At 36.0% G+C, this 17,120-nt stretch overlaps 1 non-coding gene across 1 annotated transcript; it reads right to left on the reverse strand.

The window, feature by feature from the left end:
- Positions 1-4,748: 4,748 nt before the first annotated feature.
- Positions 4,749-4,819, reverse strand: TRNAG-GCC (transfer RNA glycine (anticodon GCC)). Its single transcript has one exon. It is a non-coding gene; the product is annotated as a tRNA-Gly (tRNA).
- Between the last annotated feature and the right edge of the window lie 12,301 nt (positions 4,820-17,120).

The following is a 17,120-nucleotide window of genomic DNA, read 5'->3' on the forward strand; positions in this document are numbered from 1 at the left end:
AGAAGTGATGGACCCTTATAACTTTTATGTGACTCAGATAGAATGATTTAAAAATAATACCTCCTTAAAAGGGGGTACAGTAAGGAGATGGGAAGATGGAGGAGATTGAATGGGGTAAATCTCATTACATCAAGAGGTACAAAAGACCTATTGTAATAGAGGGGAAGAAGGGAGGAGGTGAGAACCACCTGAATCTTCATTTCATCAGACTTAGCTTAAAGTTAACTTACATATATTCAGTTAAGTTAAAAAAAATCTTATCTTTCAAGTATTAAAAGAGGAAAAGGGGAGGGGGGACAGGGAGGAGGGGAAAAGGGGAACTAATAGAAGGAAGGGAAGGAGGACAGGGAAAAGGGAAAAGGGGAAAGAAAGGGGAGGTGGGTTGATATAGGAGGGCAAACACACTGAAGGTGGTGGTATTCAGAAACAAAATATGGGGGAATATGGAAAAAAGGGAAAAATACAAACAGAGGGAAGATAGCATGGAGCACAATAAAGAGTAATTATAACTTTGAATGTGAATTCGATGAACTCTCCCTTTAAATGTAAGCAAATAGCAGAGTGAATTAAAAATGAGAATCCTACAATGTGTTGCTTACAAGAAACTCATTTGAAGCAGAGAGATACATATAGAGTAAAAGTAAAAGGTTGGAGCAAAATATATTTTGCTTCAGCTGAAGTGAAAAAAGCAGGGGTTGCAATCCTTATCTCAGACAAAGCAGCTGCAAAAATAGATAGCGTTAAAAGAGGTAAGGAAGGACTCTATATCATCTTAAAAGTTACAACAAACAATAATTTCAATACTAAATATGTATGCACCTAATGGTATAGCATCCAAATTCTTAGACGAGAAGTTGAAAGAGCTAAAGGAAGACATAGACTGCAAAACTCTACTAGTGGGAATGGCTTAACAAAGAATGGCATGTGTATGTCAACACTATTGTTCTATTAGAAACCAGGAGAGATGGGAATTTAGGGAAGCATGGATGGATTTGCATAAACTGATGCTGAATGAGATGAGCAGAACCAGAGAAATATTGTACACCCTGAGAGCAGTGTGGAGGTGTTGATCAACCTTGATAGCCTTGCTCATTCCATCAGTGTAGCAATCAGGGACAATTCTGGGCTGTCTGCGATGAAGGATACCATTTGTATCCAGAGAAAGAATTGTGGGATTTAAACAAAGACCAAAGACTATTACTTTAATTTAGAAAAAAAATGTTATCTTATTATGTAATTTTGCTATCTCTTATACTTTATTTTTCTTCCTTAAGGATATGGTTTCTCTCTCATCACATTCAACTTGGATCAATGTATACCATGGGAACAAAGATTAACAGACTGCCTTCTGTGGGGGGTGGGGGGAGGGAAACAATATTAGAGGAAAAATTATAAAACTCAAAATAAATAAAATCTTTTTTAAAAAGATTGTTTTCTCTTTTTTATTGTGATATTCAGATAGTCAAAAAATTCTTAAATATTTCTCCCTGATTTGTGTTCTAGGTCATTTGTATTTTACTTGAGATACCTCACATTTTCTTCTATTTTTCAGATTTTTATATTTTTTAAAATATTTTTGTTGTCTCATACAGTCATTACCTCCTATTTTGTTTATTCTGTGTTGCTTGGACAAAGTTATATGCCTAATCTGCCAAGCTATTAATTCCCTTTCTAATTCTTTCTTCCATAACTCTCATTTCTTTTCTAATTTTTTCTCAATTGTTCTCAATCTATTTATAAAAAACAAACAAACAAACAAAATAACTTTTTTAAGCTCTTGTTTCATGTCTCCCAGGAATTCTAGTTTAGTTTATGCCCACTCTGTCTTTTTCACTGGGTAATTACTTATAGAAGTTCTCAGCAATCTCTCTTTTTGCATCTTGAACATCCCCACTACCATAAGAGCTCACATAATATGTGTTTTTGGTTTGTTTGTTTGTTTGTTTCTTCTTCTAACCTACTTCCTAACTTGATGTTAGAGTTGGGTTCTGTCACTCTTCTGGAAGGAAAATCTATGTAGGTTTTTGTGATTGCTTTTTTAGGATATTGAGTTTTGTGTTATTATCAGATCTCAGGGATGGACTGAGGACCTGAAAGTTTTCACTTGTCCAGAGTGGTCTGATCCCAGAGCAAAGTTGGATTGCTTGTCCCCATGCTTTAAGCTCTTGAAGTTCCCATCCTGGGTTTTGGTCAGAACATCAGCCAACTGGAAAATGCTACTGGTTCAGAGGAACAGAATTTCAGGGAAGTCCTCTGTGGTCTGGGATTCCTGCCCTGGCTATTCTTCCTCAGGCTCAACTTAATGCCAGAATTGAGATTTTATTTTGCTTCTGCAGTATATGATTCAACCTCTGCTTCTTGCTTCTGAACTTCCTATTTTTTCATTACAAAATTTCTTCCTTTTTCAGAATACCATCAAAGCCTTCTCATCTAGAAATATCAGTCAATTGCACAGGTCTCCTCTCAGTTTGCTCTAGATGTCTAACCCAGAACTAGAGAGTGAGGGACAAAACTGCCAGTTGGCCCCCTTTATAGTGCCCTGCTATGGATCTGGGACCTCCTTTTGCCCTGGTACTCAGCTTCTCACCAGACCCTGAAGTATTCCATGTGCCCCAGCTCTTGTTCCAGTACCAGCAGATCTCTCTTCCTCTCTTCTTCTGCTACCCTGGGTCAGACAAAGGATTCACTGTGTTCTTAATTTCCCTAGACTTTTAGAAGAATTTTCTGGACTTGTTTAGAGGAGTTATGGATGGGAGTTCAGTGTCATTGCCTCCTGATATCCACTGTCTTGTCCTCTGCTGCAGTACTTTTGAAAGATATTTTTTCCTCAAGTAATTTATATTGTCAGATTTACTGAAAACTGCATTACCAAAAAAAAAAAAATGAAAAAAACATGTGTTGTTATTACATTGTGTAAAGCAAGATTGTGCCTGCTTTCAGGTTGATCACATTCTATTATGACACAGGTAAGATATTTCACCTTTAGGACAGATTTAAAAAAGTAGTAAAAATGCAGAAGCAGGACAGATAACAAAGCCCAAGGTTTTGGGGAAAATTCAGGAAAGATGGCAAAGTTTGGAAGATCTTAGGATGAGATGTCAAAAAAATGATTAGGCCTGGTGATTTTTAGAGTGGTAATTGTATATTTTGAGACCACCTAAAGCAGTGTGAATATCCCACATCATTTTTTGCCTAGGTATCCCAATAGGATGTGTGTGATTGCAGATAAAGGATGGAAGAACATGACCAGAGATATGGTAAGAATTCTATGGGCTCTAAATAAATAATAAGTGATGCAACTAATCCTTTCACTTCAAGCAACTGTAGATATATTCTATATATTCACTGACATATCAGAATTGGAGAACCTGACTTGTAATATATCTCATCCTCAGGATCTAGGAATCTCCTTAAAGGGAAAGTGGAGTTCTTCTAATATTGTGTATTCAAGTCCCCATTGCTGTGTTTTTTTCCCCTCAATCATTCCATCCATGATTAGTGTCCAATATAAGTTAACCTTTTTACGTCATATCACTTTGATATCACAAATTCAGTCTCTCCCTTAGTTTCCACTGCCCCTGAGGTATATTCATTGAGAAGATTTAACAAGTCTAGAGGTACAATGGAACATATTGTTAAATGTTAAATGGGACACATTCTCCCTTTTGTACCTTGGTCCCTTGGGAGAATTTGGTTAAAGTTAGTTAGCTACATTTTTTCTCACCACTGAGCTTACTCCAGAGGTAGAGTCAAAATGTATTACCAATTTGCTTAGAATATGACATCATAGCTTCTTGATAATTCACTGCTGGATTGGTCAAAAAAGTCCACTCTTCATGACTATCTCCTTCCAAAGAATGACTATTAGACCATTAGTGACTCTTCTAATCCTCCAAAGATGTCAGACTTCTTCCATTTTTAATTCTCCTTCATTTAAGATCAGGAAATAATGAAACACAGAGAGATAAGAAAACAGCAGCACCATACATTTCAGGCTTTATGTCAATTATGTGAGATAGTGACCCAGGCCCTTACCCAATCTGTTGTTTGTGCCTCAGTTGCTCCAAGGGAATAGAGATCTCATTTTGGCTGATTACTACACACTCAGTTCTGGCTTGGCAGCCAATCAAACATCTTTTCTTTACCAATCCATAAGTGAATAGGTAGGTAGCGAGATGACAACGTGGATAAACTGCCATGTCAAGAGTCAGGAAGTCTCATCTTCCTAAGTTCAAATCTGGCCTCAGATACTTACTAGGTGTGACACTGTGCAAGACACTTTTCTCTGTTTGACTTTAATATTCCCAGTTTGTAAAAGGAGCTGGAGAAAGAAGTGGTAAACCACTCCAGTATCTTTGCCAAGAAAAGCCCAGATGTTATAAAGTTATAAAGAGTCAGACATAACTGAAAAATCCAGCCCCCCCACAAAATAACCCATCAGCAACCACAAAAAATGGATAGGTAAGAGTCAGAGAAATTCTGCATATGGTATGAATTTAAGAGCAAGACCCCTCAATTGCATGTCATCATATGCTTATGGAAGATGAAATATGAAACCCCTCCATATGTGTTTTTTTTGTTTTTTAGTTTTTTGCAAGGCAAATGGGGTTAAGTGGCTTGCCCAAGGCCACACAGCTAGGTAATTATTAAGCGTCTGAGACCAGATTTGAACCCAGATACTCCTGACTCAAAGGCCAGTGCTTTATCACTACGCCACCTAGCTGCTCCCCAGGAAAAGGTCGCTACATTGCATTGGCCGGGAATCGAACCTGGCCCTCCCGCGTGGCAGGTGAGAATTCTACCACTGAACCACCAATGCGCTGGCATATGTGTTAATAGAGGGCAGAATTTAGGGCTTGTGCTTTGAGGATTTAGGATATTCCTAATGCCCCACTGGCTAGTCATCTAATTGTAAAATTACATCCAGACCATCTTAGCCTTTTTCATTCTCAAAGTTGGGCTGATCAGAAAATAGGTAATGAAATATATAGTATTTATTGAAACCTGTCACCTCTTGACTCATTTGTTACTTATCTTTTGTGTATTTCTGTATATATATATATATAGGGACTTTCCTTAATGTCCCATTTGTTTTCATTGCTTTACTACTGAAGTCAGTAGTAGTAGAAGGCTCAATGAGTGATCAGTCATGATTATAACAAGGGACAATAGCATATGTTTTCAAATTTCAAATGATCTTAAAGTCATGCATGACCTCATTTTCCAGAGGGATATAAAGAAGACCAGACTTGTCTTTGGCACACTACTGATCATGCTGCTCTCCCTAGCACCTTTCAGGGTGTTCAATGTGGCTTCTTACCTAACTTAACTTGTCTCTCTGTCACCATCAGCTTCAAACTGGACAAGTCTGTCACCAATATTCTACAGAAGGAATTTTTGGAATAAATTTTGATCATTGAGGATTAGACATTGTACCACACACTTTCATTTGTAAGAAAGATCACAGACTCAAAAATTTCACATAAAAGTTATCTCTTAAGAGAATTGCTTTGGATTAAGTTCTAAATGGAACAGTTATATGTTTGTGACTTTTCCTTTAAACTGAAAGTTTGTTTAGAAAATGTGGTATTAATGTATATTTCCAGTTTTTTAAAAATTCCAAACCCTGAGAAATATTTGGAGTCTTTCAGAACCTGAAATGGAGTTTATTGCTTGTTTGACATGAAACAATATGAAAATATATGAGTGGATGCTTGCCATTAAAGATCTCATGTAGATGTCATTTTCATGAAAGGGAATTCTATTCATTGAAATCAACTGAGTCAAATACTTGTTATTTCAGAAGAAAGCTATAAATTATTCCAAGCCATTTATAGTTTGTCTTAGAACTGACTACATTCAGCTATGCTATTCTAACAGTAAAAATGCAGCTAGGTTCAGGAGTGCTGTGCCTTCCCCTACTCCACTAAAATGTTGAAGTCTTTTCTCTGGACTGATGTGTTTGGTGCATTCAACTGCATATTCAGCCACTCACTCCACTCTGCATCTTTTGCTCTCCCTGGTTTCAACTCCAAAGAACAATTTATCTCCTAGTTCCTCTTCAAGTCTTAAGTTTTCCAACTGCCTTTTGGTGTTTTCTCTCCTTCCCTCACATTAGATTGTACGCTCCTTGAGAGCAGTCTTTCTTCTTATTAATTGCATCCCCAAAATTTAGCACAGTGTCTGGAAGCATAGTTGAAGCTTAATACATGTTTTTGGGATTGGACTGGAAATGCTAAACCTAAAACACTCATAAGTACATATCAACAGAAACATTAAAAATTTTTTTTGTTTCACCTGAAGAGTGAGAAACTCATCTTCTGTAGTGGTATAAAGAATACCAAGCATGTCTTTGGCACAACACTGATGATGCTGCTTTCCTTAGAAGTTTTCATGGTCATCAATGGGGCTTCTTACCTTAAGTTAGCTTACTGGACATTTCTGTCATCAGTACTCTACAGAAATAAGAAAGTTATTCATTCAAAGACTTCCTGAATGAAGACATTTATTTGTCCTCAGAAACTTCTCCTAATTCTGTTAATGCAACTAAGATGCACCTCAACAGAACTCTGGTATATTCCTTAAAGATAGTTGTATGTACATATAGTTGATGACATACATGGATATGTGTCATGTGTAATTCAATGGGATTAATTTCTGATTATTGCTAAATTACTGGTCTATGAATTGTCTATGAAAAATATAAGATAAATTGACCACTTTTTTGCCATCATGTGTGTTTTGACAAGTCAATTGCTGTGAAGATCCAAGCAAAACTTTCTGACATCACAAAGAAAAAGGCAAAATAGCAGCTCAGAAAGTAGACAAACACTAAAACACCATTTAATAGTTATAACCATTGTTGCTCATATCATTTTCAGCTTAAGCTTGTATTCCAAGTTTTTAAAATTTTTTGATATTTAGAAAATTATCATAACTACTATTAGATTACATATACATTGAAATTTATACAAATTAAACAAATAATTGTGCCAGCTTCTGCTGTTGATGGCAGGAGATGATGTCATGACAAGCTTATGAATTGGATTTGAATGAAGGGGTGCTGTACTAAAACACCAGCCTCACTTTCTCCCTCAGAGTCCTCTGGGTAAGGTATTCATATCCAGATATGAATCAAGATGACTGGAGATAACCCTGGGTGCAAGGCAATCAGAGTAAAGTGACTTGCCCAAAGTCACTAGTAAGAGTCAAGTGTCTGAATCTGCCTCCTGCCTCCTGCCTCCAGGACCAGTGTTCTATCTACTGCACCCATAGCTGTCCACTTTGGATTAAGCTCTAAATGAAACAGTTATATGCTTATGATATTTCCTTTAAACTGAAAGTTTGTATGGAAAATGGAGTACTAAAGTATATTTCTGCTGAAAGGTTGAGGTAAAATTTGGAAAAATGAAAGATTCTGTAGGTCTTCTAAATAGGCAGTTATTTTCACTTCACTTTGTCCTCTACCCCTCAAGCTAAATCTCTTCTGGAACATCTGGTCAAGGGTTTAGCTTGTGTTCCCTCCTTTCTCCTGTTCTGATCTCATTTGGTGGCATAATCTCTGGAACAGAAATAGCTTCCCCCACTGCCATTCAACTCGGACCAAAAATCCCGGACTTTCAGCCTCTGGAACCCATAAGGTTGTCTGTAAGACTTGGATATCGGTGTACTGCTGATTAGGCAACTACGTTCAGGAAAGGAAAAACCAAGCAAAGAAAGTAATAAAAGTTTAGGCTCAAGCTCACTGAGTTGAAACCTTCTGCTGTATCTAGGAGCAACAGACTTGAAGGACACTAACACACTTAGTATCTGGAGAACAAAAGAGATAATCTTTTGAAAGTTACTAATAAGGGGATTTCTTTTCCATCAACAATATACCTAAGGACTGAAGATCCATAGTTGGTTATAAACTTCCAGAAAGATTTATCATACTCAAAGCACCAAAGTGCTAAGCTAGCCTAACTGCTCATCCAGAAGTAGGTATGGCAATTTTACTATAACCTTGTTAATTCCTGGATAAATTGCCAATTGAAGTTTGTTGAAGGGTATGTTCTTTGATCCCTCTTCATAAATGTCTCTACCTAATTGGGAGCATCTACATTTTTATAAAGAATAGTTTTAATGTATTTATGTTGCCTTAATAATAATCAATCCAAATACATTATGCCAATATTCTAGCTATATAGTATTTTCTTTTGGGTCAAGAGATTTCCCTGCTAGTTAAAATTCTTAGCCTTTGTTCAATACTATTATCTTCCCTCCTCCCAACATTCCAACAAATTTTTTTTCTCATTTGAAATAATTAAAACAAACATTATTTCTTAAACCATTTGCTAGCAAAAGGAATCTTTGTCTTTGAAAATTATCTTCACCAAAGGCATCTATTTCAATGTTCAACAACCAGCAGTGTATGAATTTAGGGGTAAACACACACACACACACACACACACACACACACAGAGACAGAGAGATAGACAGAGACAGACAGAGAGAGAGAGAGAGAGAGAGAGAGAGAGAATCTGATGTCAAATAAAGGGAAGATTTGAAAATTCTTGTGAAGTAAATGGAGACTTGAAGATATTTTCTGAACAACTCAGAGGTGAAATACTTTCAACTGAAATAGTCAAAGAACTGAAGCAGAAAGAATTTGGAGGGACAAATGACTAAGAAAACCAGCTTGGGTTTTTGCCTTGCATGGCTAGACACAGACCCAAAGACTTGTCAGCTTAAAAGTAGATTTACTTTGACCTGAATTATATAAACTGTGTATGCAGAGCCATAATCACTCATATTCACTAAATAACTGTACCCATCTCTGCTGTGCTTTCATGAAGGCAAGTGGTATTTGAGGTTTTTGTTTTGTTTTGGTTTGGTTTTGATTGTTTACTGGGAGTCTAAAGATGGAAATAAACAATTGGGTTTGAGTCTTTTGGAAAAAGTCTATAAAATTCTAATATTTGAAGCTGAAAAGTGAGAGGGAAAAATCAGTTTTGTCTACACAATAAATACTTGGTTTATTAATATTTTTACTACATTGATAAATATCAAGTAGACACAATTGTGTTAAATGCCTCAAAAGGCTTGCCTTCCTGGAGGAGCTCTTCAACCATTATAAAATAAAAGAATCTTAACATGGGAAGAAATCATTCCGGGGTCATCTAGGACAAGCTACATCTGTATCAGAATGTTCTCTACATCATCCCTAATAAAATGTTTAACTACCCTCTGCTTGAAATGATGGAGAACTCATTATTTTCCAAGGCAGGCTATTTCTTTTAGAAAATTTTGTTAGAATTTTCTTGCTTTTCTTTATTTTAATTTCTACCCATTGCTTCTAATTCTGTTTTCTGGGGCAGAACCCAATAAATCTAATCTTTCTCTTTAGAATAATAGTTTCTTCAAATAACAGGAGATAGCTATCAAGTCCTGGTTCTACCTTCTCTTCTTCAAGTTATCTACTCTGATACCTTCAGGTTCTCCTCCTAGAGCAAGGTTTTGAGTGCCCATAAATGCGGGTCACCCCTCCCCAATATATTACAGTTTGTTAATTTCATATGTGAAATGTGATGCCCTAAACAGAAGAAAATACTCCAGAAATTATTTTGATGCAGTTTGGGGCTCAGGGGGTGAGTTAGGGTTTAAATAGTGAAAAAATTTCACAAAGACTCACAACTCATAGTGATAAGGACAGATAAGTTTGATTATGCAGATGCAAGGTTATTGCATGCAGTCTCTATCTCTAGTGGGTAAGCAACTAGCAGGGGGAAAAAGCTTAGGATTTATATGGAGTACAGAATCCTGCCTACATGCTAAGAAAGGGGTAGGATTCAACTCAGGCATCCTTAAAGCATTCTGTCAAGATATTCAAGGGTTAACAAAGGCACATTTTGGGTAACAAAGAGCTAATAATTTATTATCATATGGTCTTCTGCCCCTCCCTCTCCTTGTAGGATCTTCTCAGTCATTTCAATCTAGGATGGCAGGGTATGCAGATGGCTGTTATCAATTCAAGTTTGGTAGAAGGTGGCATTTTCTCAGGAATGGTAGAAAGCTTTTCCAGTGGGGGGGGCAACATTATTTTCTATGATCTACTTACCATAAATTCAACATAGTTTAAGGCATAAGATACAGTTTACTATAGAAAGACACCAAATTTAACTATTTGCTTTCTGCTTAGCATTTTCCCACAGTGGAATTTAAGACAGAGAGCAATAGAAACTTTCACATCCTTTGTCCCAGATGGAATAGCCCTCTTAATGGTAAGAGCTAGAATTTATACAGTATTTTAAATTTTGCAAAGCAGTGTATGAATTTCACTTAATTCTTACTATGAAATCCTTAAGTAGTGGTGATTATCACCCCCATTTTAAAGTTGGGAAAACAGATCAAGGGAGGTTAAGAGACTTCCTCAGGTTCATACAAATATACTACTAAGTTTGAGGTAGGATTTGAAGTCAGAACCTCTTGATTCTAAGTTCATCCCTCTGTCCACTACATTGCCACACTAACTTAGAGTAGACTAGGATTGCTTTCAGCTTTTTTTGAGGGTAGAGTCTAAACCTCAAATGTTTTTTTCACACAAGTTGATGTCTATCAACACCTTCATTCTCTAGTTCATTTCTTGAATGCCAGTGTAAGGCTTTATATACTTATCCTTTCTAAATATAATCTTATTTGAGGCAGCTCATCATTCTAACCTATTTCCATCCTCATCCTTCCATTCAATGTGTGAACTATTCCTTCCAGGCTCATGTCATCTGAAAAATTGGTAACTACGATTTTTATTCCGTCATCTGTGCTGGATACAACTTTTACATATATATGCATAGACATACATATGTACACACACTATATATATGTGTAAACATACTCTTCCTATCTGAAGCATCATGATATAGGAGAAAGAGAATAGAGGACAGAATAAAGAAACCTGAAGTCAAATTCTGGCTTAACTATTTGCTTTACATAACTCTAGTCAAGTCCTTCAAACTTTCTCAGTTTATTCTTCATTAATAAAATAAGTATAATAATTTGTGTATTGTTCACATCATAGAGTTGTGGGGAAACTTCTTCATAAGACTTAAAGAACTATGCCTGTGTGAATGGTTGTCATTGTTATTTAGAGTATGTAATAGTATAGAACAGTGGATTGAGAGGAGGCCTTGAAACTGGCTCACATCCCACCTATTACACATATTGGCTGTATAAACAGTATTTTAGACAAATCTTTAAGACTGCTGAAAGGCAGTATACATGCCAATGTGTTTTAGAAGAGAGAGTTTCCTCACTTGGTTGTTCTCTACTTCAATGAAATCATAGATCCAGTCCCTATAGATTTTCTGTTGACATTATTACTAATGATTTCCCCCAAAAGTAGTATCAAACCATTTATTAATATACTTCAAAACTGGTCATTTAACTGGTTTTTAAATATTATACTTTAGCCCCAAGCTCTCTATCTTTTGGACAAGAAAAAGATGAAGGATGAGTATAAAAAAAGATGAGTATCAAGAAGTATTATTTCTCAAATGTTAGCTAACCATCAATCAGCATCATAACTGGGAGCAGAATGCTATAGGAAGAACTTGGGACTGACAGGAGATCTGAGTTCTGTCCCTGTTTCTTCTACTAATTAGGTCAATGGTAATGTTCTTTCACTATGTCTTATTTAAGTTCCTTTAAGACATGCACACATTCTTTACTTTTTGAAAGAACAGACAAGAAAAAAGAGGCTCTTTCAAAATAGATTCCATTGCTATCTAGATGGATGGGCTAAATCAGAGGTATCAAACATGTAACAATATGGATGCATGTTGCCCTTAGTATTCTCAAATATAACCCAAATTTCATTAAAATGAAATTAGGAAATATTTAATAAAATAAATAAACATATAGTAAGATATAGATAATACTTCATTTAAAAAATAAGTCAATTTTCAGCCCACAGGGAGACACACATATATATTAGTAGTCCTTTTTTCTATTTGAGTTTGATGCCACTGGGCTAGATGACCTCTGAATATCCTTCCCAGTCCTATATTCCATCCAAAAACTGTATCACATACTGATAGGCCATCAATCATTTTTTTTTACAAACATACATTTACCAGAGCTCTTTTCTCCTTCAACAGAATTTAAAGGACATGGGTAAAATATAGGATCATAGATTTAAAGCTGGAAGGGACCCTAGAGACCATCTAGGTCTAATCCCCTCATTTTACAGATTAAAAAATGAGTCTCAGGGAAGGGAAATCATTTGCTCAATCCAAGACTACAGAGATAACAAATTTTAGGGTGTGGAATTGAAACAAGAATTGGGATTTAACCAACATACATTGATGCTAAAACCAACATGTTTCCTATTATCTCACAATGCGTATCTAGACATTTTTATGAAGATATAATTTTCCCACAAAAATTTTGCCATCTTTAGACTTCACAGAGATGAAAAGTACTACAGATTGAGATTATTTTGGTAAATTAACTGTGTAATCATAAAATAACCTGTTTGTTCTGAATTCAGTGTAACATCTGACTGAAACATACTCAATGACCAAGTATAACCCAATAGATGAGATAAAAATATACATCTTTCCCTTTCTACAGTGGTGGAGAACTAGGAATGTAGAATATTATATGTCTGATATGTCTTATGCATTAATTGGTTTTGGTGAAAGACTTTTCTCTCCTTTTCTTTTTAAATTTTTGTTACAAGTGATAGTTCCCTATGTAGAGGAAGAGAAAGAGATATGATATGTTCAGAAATGAAGATGATATGGAGGTAAATTATCAATTAAAAGGAGAGATTTTAAAAATCTCTTTTGTCTTTGGACTTCCTTAGAGAAAAACATTCAGACCATTTTATCACCATTTCCTCAATTCAATTCAATTCAGTTCAGTTTAGTTCAATTCATTTCAATTTAACTATAACTGTCTAGGTGAACTACAAAGAAATAAAAATATTTCTTTCTTTAAGGAGGTTGAATTCTATTGTGGTTGGGAGTGGGGAGAATATCTACAAAAATAATTGAATAGGGGTGGCTAGGTTGCTCAGTGGATAGAGCACTGGCCTTGAAATCAGGAGTACCTGAGTTCAAATCTGACCTCAGACACTTACTAATTACCGAGCTGTGTGGCCTTGGGCAAGCCACTTAACCCCATTTGCCTTGCAAAAAAACCTAAAAAAATAATTGAATATAAAATTTGTGCAAAAACATTGTTTTTCTTCATAGTCATACCTGTTCTCTACTTTCCCAAGTCTTTGAAAAGAATCTATATTAATTATATAGAGGTAAATTTCCCTGCATACTTACCTGATGTGAATCAAAGAATGGCAGAACAGGTAAATAAAAAACATGAAGCTTTTGAGAGGTGTCATAGAAAGAATCCTGGACTTGAAATTATGAAGACTGGAGTTCAAATACTGCCTCACATATTTAAAAACTGTTTGACCCTAAGGATATCACTTAACCTTTCAAGACATCAGTTTTATTTTCATTTATAAAAAGATATAATAATCCACAACTGCCTTACAACTGACACTTTCCAATCCTTAAAGTGTTGTATAAATGACACTTTTCTAGACAAATGACCTTGCATTTTACACAGAATCACAGAGAATCTCAGAAGTCAACTAATTCAAGGATCCTCATTAAAGCAGTTGATATATTATTATTTAACCTTTGCATAAAAACCACTGAGGAGAAAGTTATCATCTTTCAAGCTATTCTATACTACTGAATAACTATTTAACCATCTCATGATTTTTTGACCAAATGTGGGTATTTTATTGCACAAAATTTCACCGTAACACAGCAATTAAAATTTTCAACTACTGAACATGATCATGGAGTCTTGGAATATTAGAATGGGAAAGAGATTGAGACATATGAAATATATAATGAAAGAATAAAACTCAGTCATCATAAGATTAGATAGAATGGGCTGCTAGGTGGCATAGTGGATAGAGTATTGGCCCTAGAGTCAGGAGGACCTGAGTTCAAATGAGACCTCAAACACTTAATAATTACCTAGCTGTGTGACCTTGGGCAAGTCACTTAATTCCATTGCCTTGTAAAAAGCCAAAAAGAAAAAAGATTAGATTCTTCTGAGGGATTTCCAGAACCAAGTAAAGCTAGAGCCTTTCCCTAGAAAAGATAAATGAAATTACATCCCACCGAGAAAGAGAGAAGATCCAAAGAAGTTTTCAATGACAGACGTCATGGAGAATCTTCAGTGAAGGTCTGTCTTTTTTGGGGAAAAGGGGGAAATAAAGCCAAGCAAGAATGGAGGGGAGAAAGCCAGAGGCAGGTTTTAAGGCACAGTGCAGTCCAGATCTTGAAAGTTTGACAACAGCAGAGGTCCTGGAAGCTAGATAGCAAGCCATCAGGGAGGATCTTAACCCCAAACAAAATCTGAAACCTGGGAACACTGGGGTAAAAAAACAAGACTGATTTGGGAACATCCACTGTATAGGTAGAACTTGGAAATAAAGAAGGAAATAAACCTCTGCAAAGGCAAGATATAAGGCAACATCTTGGCCAATGACAAACCAGGGATCAGCCCCCATGCACCAGGAACAGAGTTAAGAAAGATGAGCAAAAAAGTTAAAAGCACTCAGAATAGAAAACCACTTTACAGATGAAGATGATAATAATGCCTTGTCAGAAGAAGAAATCAGTGAAAAATTACTCATGGGGAAGTCTCAAAAGAGACTATGAATTGGTCTCAAATTCAAAAAACCAAAGACATGAGGAAGAAGAAATATTAAATAAAGAAATGAAGTCATACAGGAAAATTATGAAAAATTGACCAAAGAAATCAACTCTGTTAAAAATAAGAATAATCAACTGGAAAAGGGGAAACATACAAACTAATTGAAGAAAATAAAACTCTAAAAATTAGAATTGAACAATTAGAAACCAATGGATCTATGAGACTACAAGTGTTAAGGTCCAAGAAAAGTCCCCAATTATAGAACAGAGGCACTCGACACGATGGAGATGCAATAGCAAGGGTTTATTAAACTAGCTCGAGCTAGGGTTTGGTCCTAGGTCAGGGCTAGGATCCTGGAACCCTGAGTAAAGTGAGGAGAGACCTTATATATTGTTCAGTAGGGGAGTTCCAAGCATCTGCTGGTTGTCTTGAGATAGTGTGGCTTGTTATCATTGAATGCAGGTCCTCCGGGAGGTTCCCCTATTGCACGGTCAGACAGATGACCAGGCAGAAACTTAGGAGCAGAATTTAGGCAAAAGTTCACAGGTTTCCATACTCAGGATCTTACAGGCATTCAGGCAAAAGTTCACAGGTTTCGATACTCAGGGTCTTACGCAAGATTCCATCAAACAAAATAAAAAAGACTGAAAAAGCTGAAGAAAATGTAATGTACCATTTAGGAAAAACAAATGATTTGGAAAATAGATATAGTAGAGATCATTAATGAATCATCAAACTAGCAGAAAGTCTAGATCAAAAAAAGAACCTGGAAAACATCTTGCGGGAAATTTTTAGGGAACACTGTGCAAATCTGCAAGAAGAAGACAGTATAAGCATTGAAAGAATATACAGAACTTCTCCAAAAAAGAGGCCCCAGGATCAAAACCCCAAGGGCTGTTTTAAGCAAATTTCAGAACTCTAAAATGGAGGAGAAAATTCTGCAAACAGCAAAAAGAAAACAATTCAGATACTAAGGAAATCCTCACAATCAGACTCACACAGGATCTACCAACCTCAATATTGAAAGACCAGAGGACTTGGAATATCATATATATCAGAGGGCAAAGGACCTGGGATTACAACTAAGAATTTACTACTCTGTAAAATTCATAATTTACTGACAAGGGAAAGATGAATATTCAACAAAATAGAGGATTTCCAAAATTCAAAGAAAAAAAAGACTAGAAGTGAGTGGAGAATTCAAACATCAAATACATGACTCGAGATAACATAAAAAGATAAATGAAAAGGGGAAAAACAAAACAAAACAAAACAAATTCCCTAAAAGGGAACTTATAACACTTATAACTCTTGAGAATTGTACTTCTTTTAGGATAATTAAAGGGTTGAATATAATTGAAGAGATTGGATTTAGAGGATATGGGTATGGTTGGAGCTTGTCTCTCCAAGATTACATCACAATGCTTGAGACAAAAAGTCCTAATGAAATGCAGCAGGGTTTAAGCTTCAGTGTATCAGTTTCCATTGACCTACCCTAATTCTGCTGTGCTCACAAAGTTTAGCACTTTCTCTGATGACAGCATCATAAGCTGGGCTGTCCAGTCAGTGTCTCCCATAACTTACAATCAATTGTAAAGTTCTTAAGTGAGACATTAAAAGAGTCCCAGGACTTAAAGCCCTTTGAGATTCTTATAGGTAATTGAATCAGGGATAGACTTAATCCATTTACTTAATTCTTTACATAACAAAGGGTGAAGTAGCTGGGTGTGTGGGGATGGGGGGTGGGGGAGAAGTATGGGAGAAAATATGCTTTTGGGGGAGAGTACAAAAGCTTCATGAAATGATTTAACTTTGGATAATACTTTGGTTCAAGAGGATTGTGTGTCCTTGGAGGGTACTTGAAAAAGGGATATGTAAAAAAAAATTATTATTTGATATAATTCAAGATTCCTGAAAAGTGTACTTCTAATGAGACAGAAAGAGGGGAAGGTGATTAGTGACCTTTAAGGCAATGCCCCTTATCAAACCATCAATCAACTAATCTGTGATGGCACTTTGATAGTACCTATTAAGCCATCAATTAATAGAGCTGTGATTGATGATACCTGATTAACTTCATACTTGAGAGATAAATAACATCAGGTGAAGAAGTACAAAGATTTTAAATTTTAGGGGGAAAGAAGAGAGGGTATGAATGAACACTCAGTAAATTCTGTTCAATAGATTTGTCCCAGAGAGGGAATGAGATACATTTCCATCTAGTTTTAAAAATCTATCCTACTCTACAGGGAAGGAGGTGGGAGCAGGGAAGGGAAAGATAAGGGAAGAAGGGACTGAGAAAATAGGGAAGGCAAAGGTAGAACTGAAAATATACTGAAAGTTAAATATTAAAAGAAAAGTTAAAGGGGAAAGAGAGTAAACCTTTGGTGAGGAGGAATAAAAGG

This window comes from Macrotis lagotis, chromosome X, assembly GCF_037893015.1.
Source record: "Macrotis lagotis isolate mMagLag1 chromosome X, bilby.v1.9.chrom.fasta, whole genome shotgun sequence".
NCBI lineage: Eukaryota > Metazoa > Chordata > Mammalia > Peramelemorphia > Peramelidae > Macrotis > Macrotis lagotis.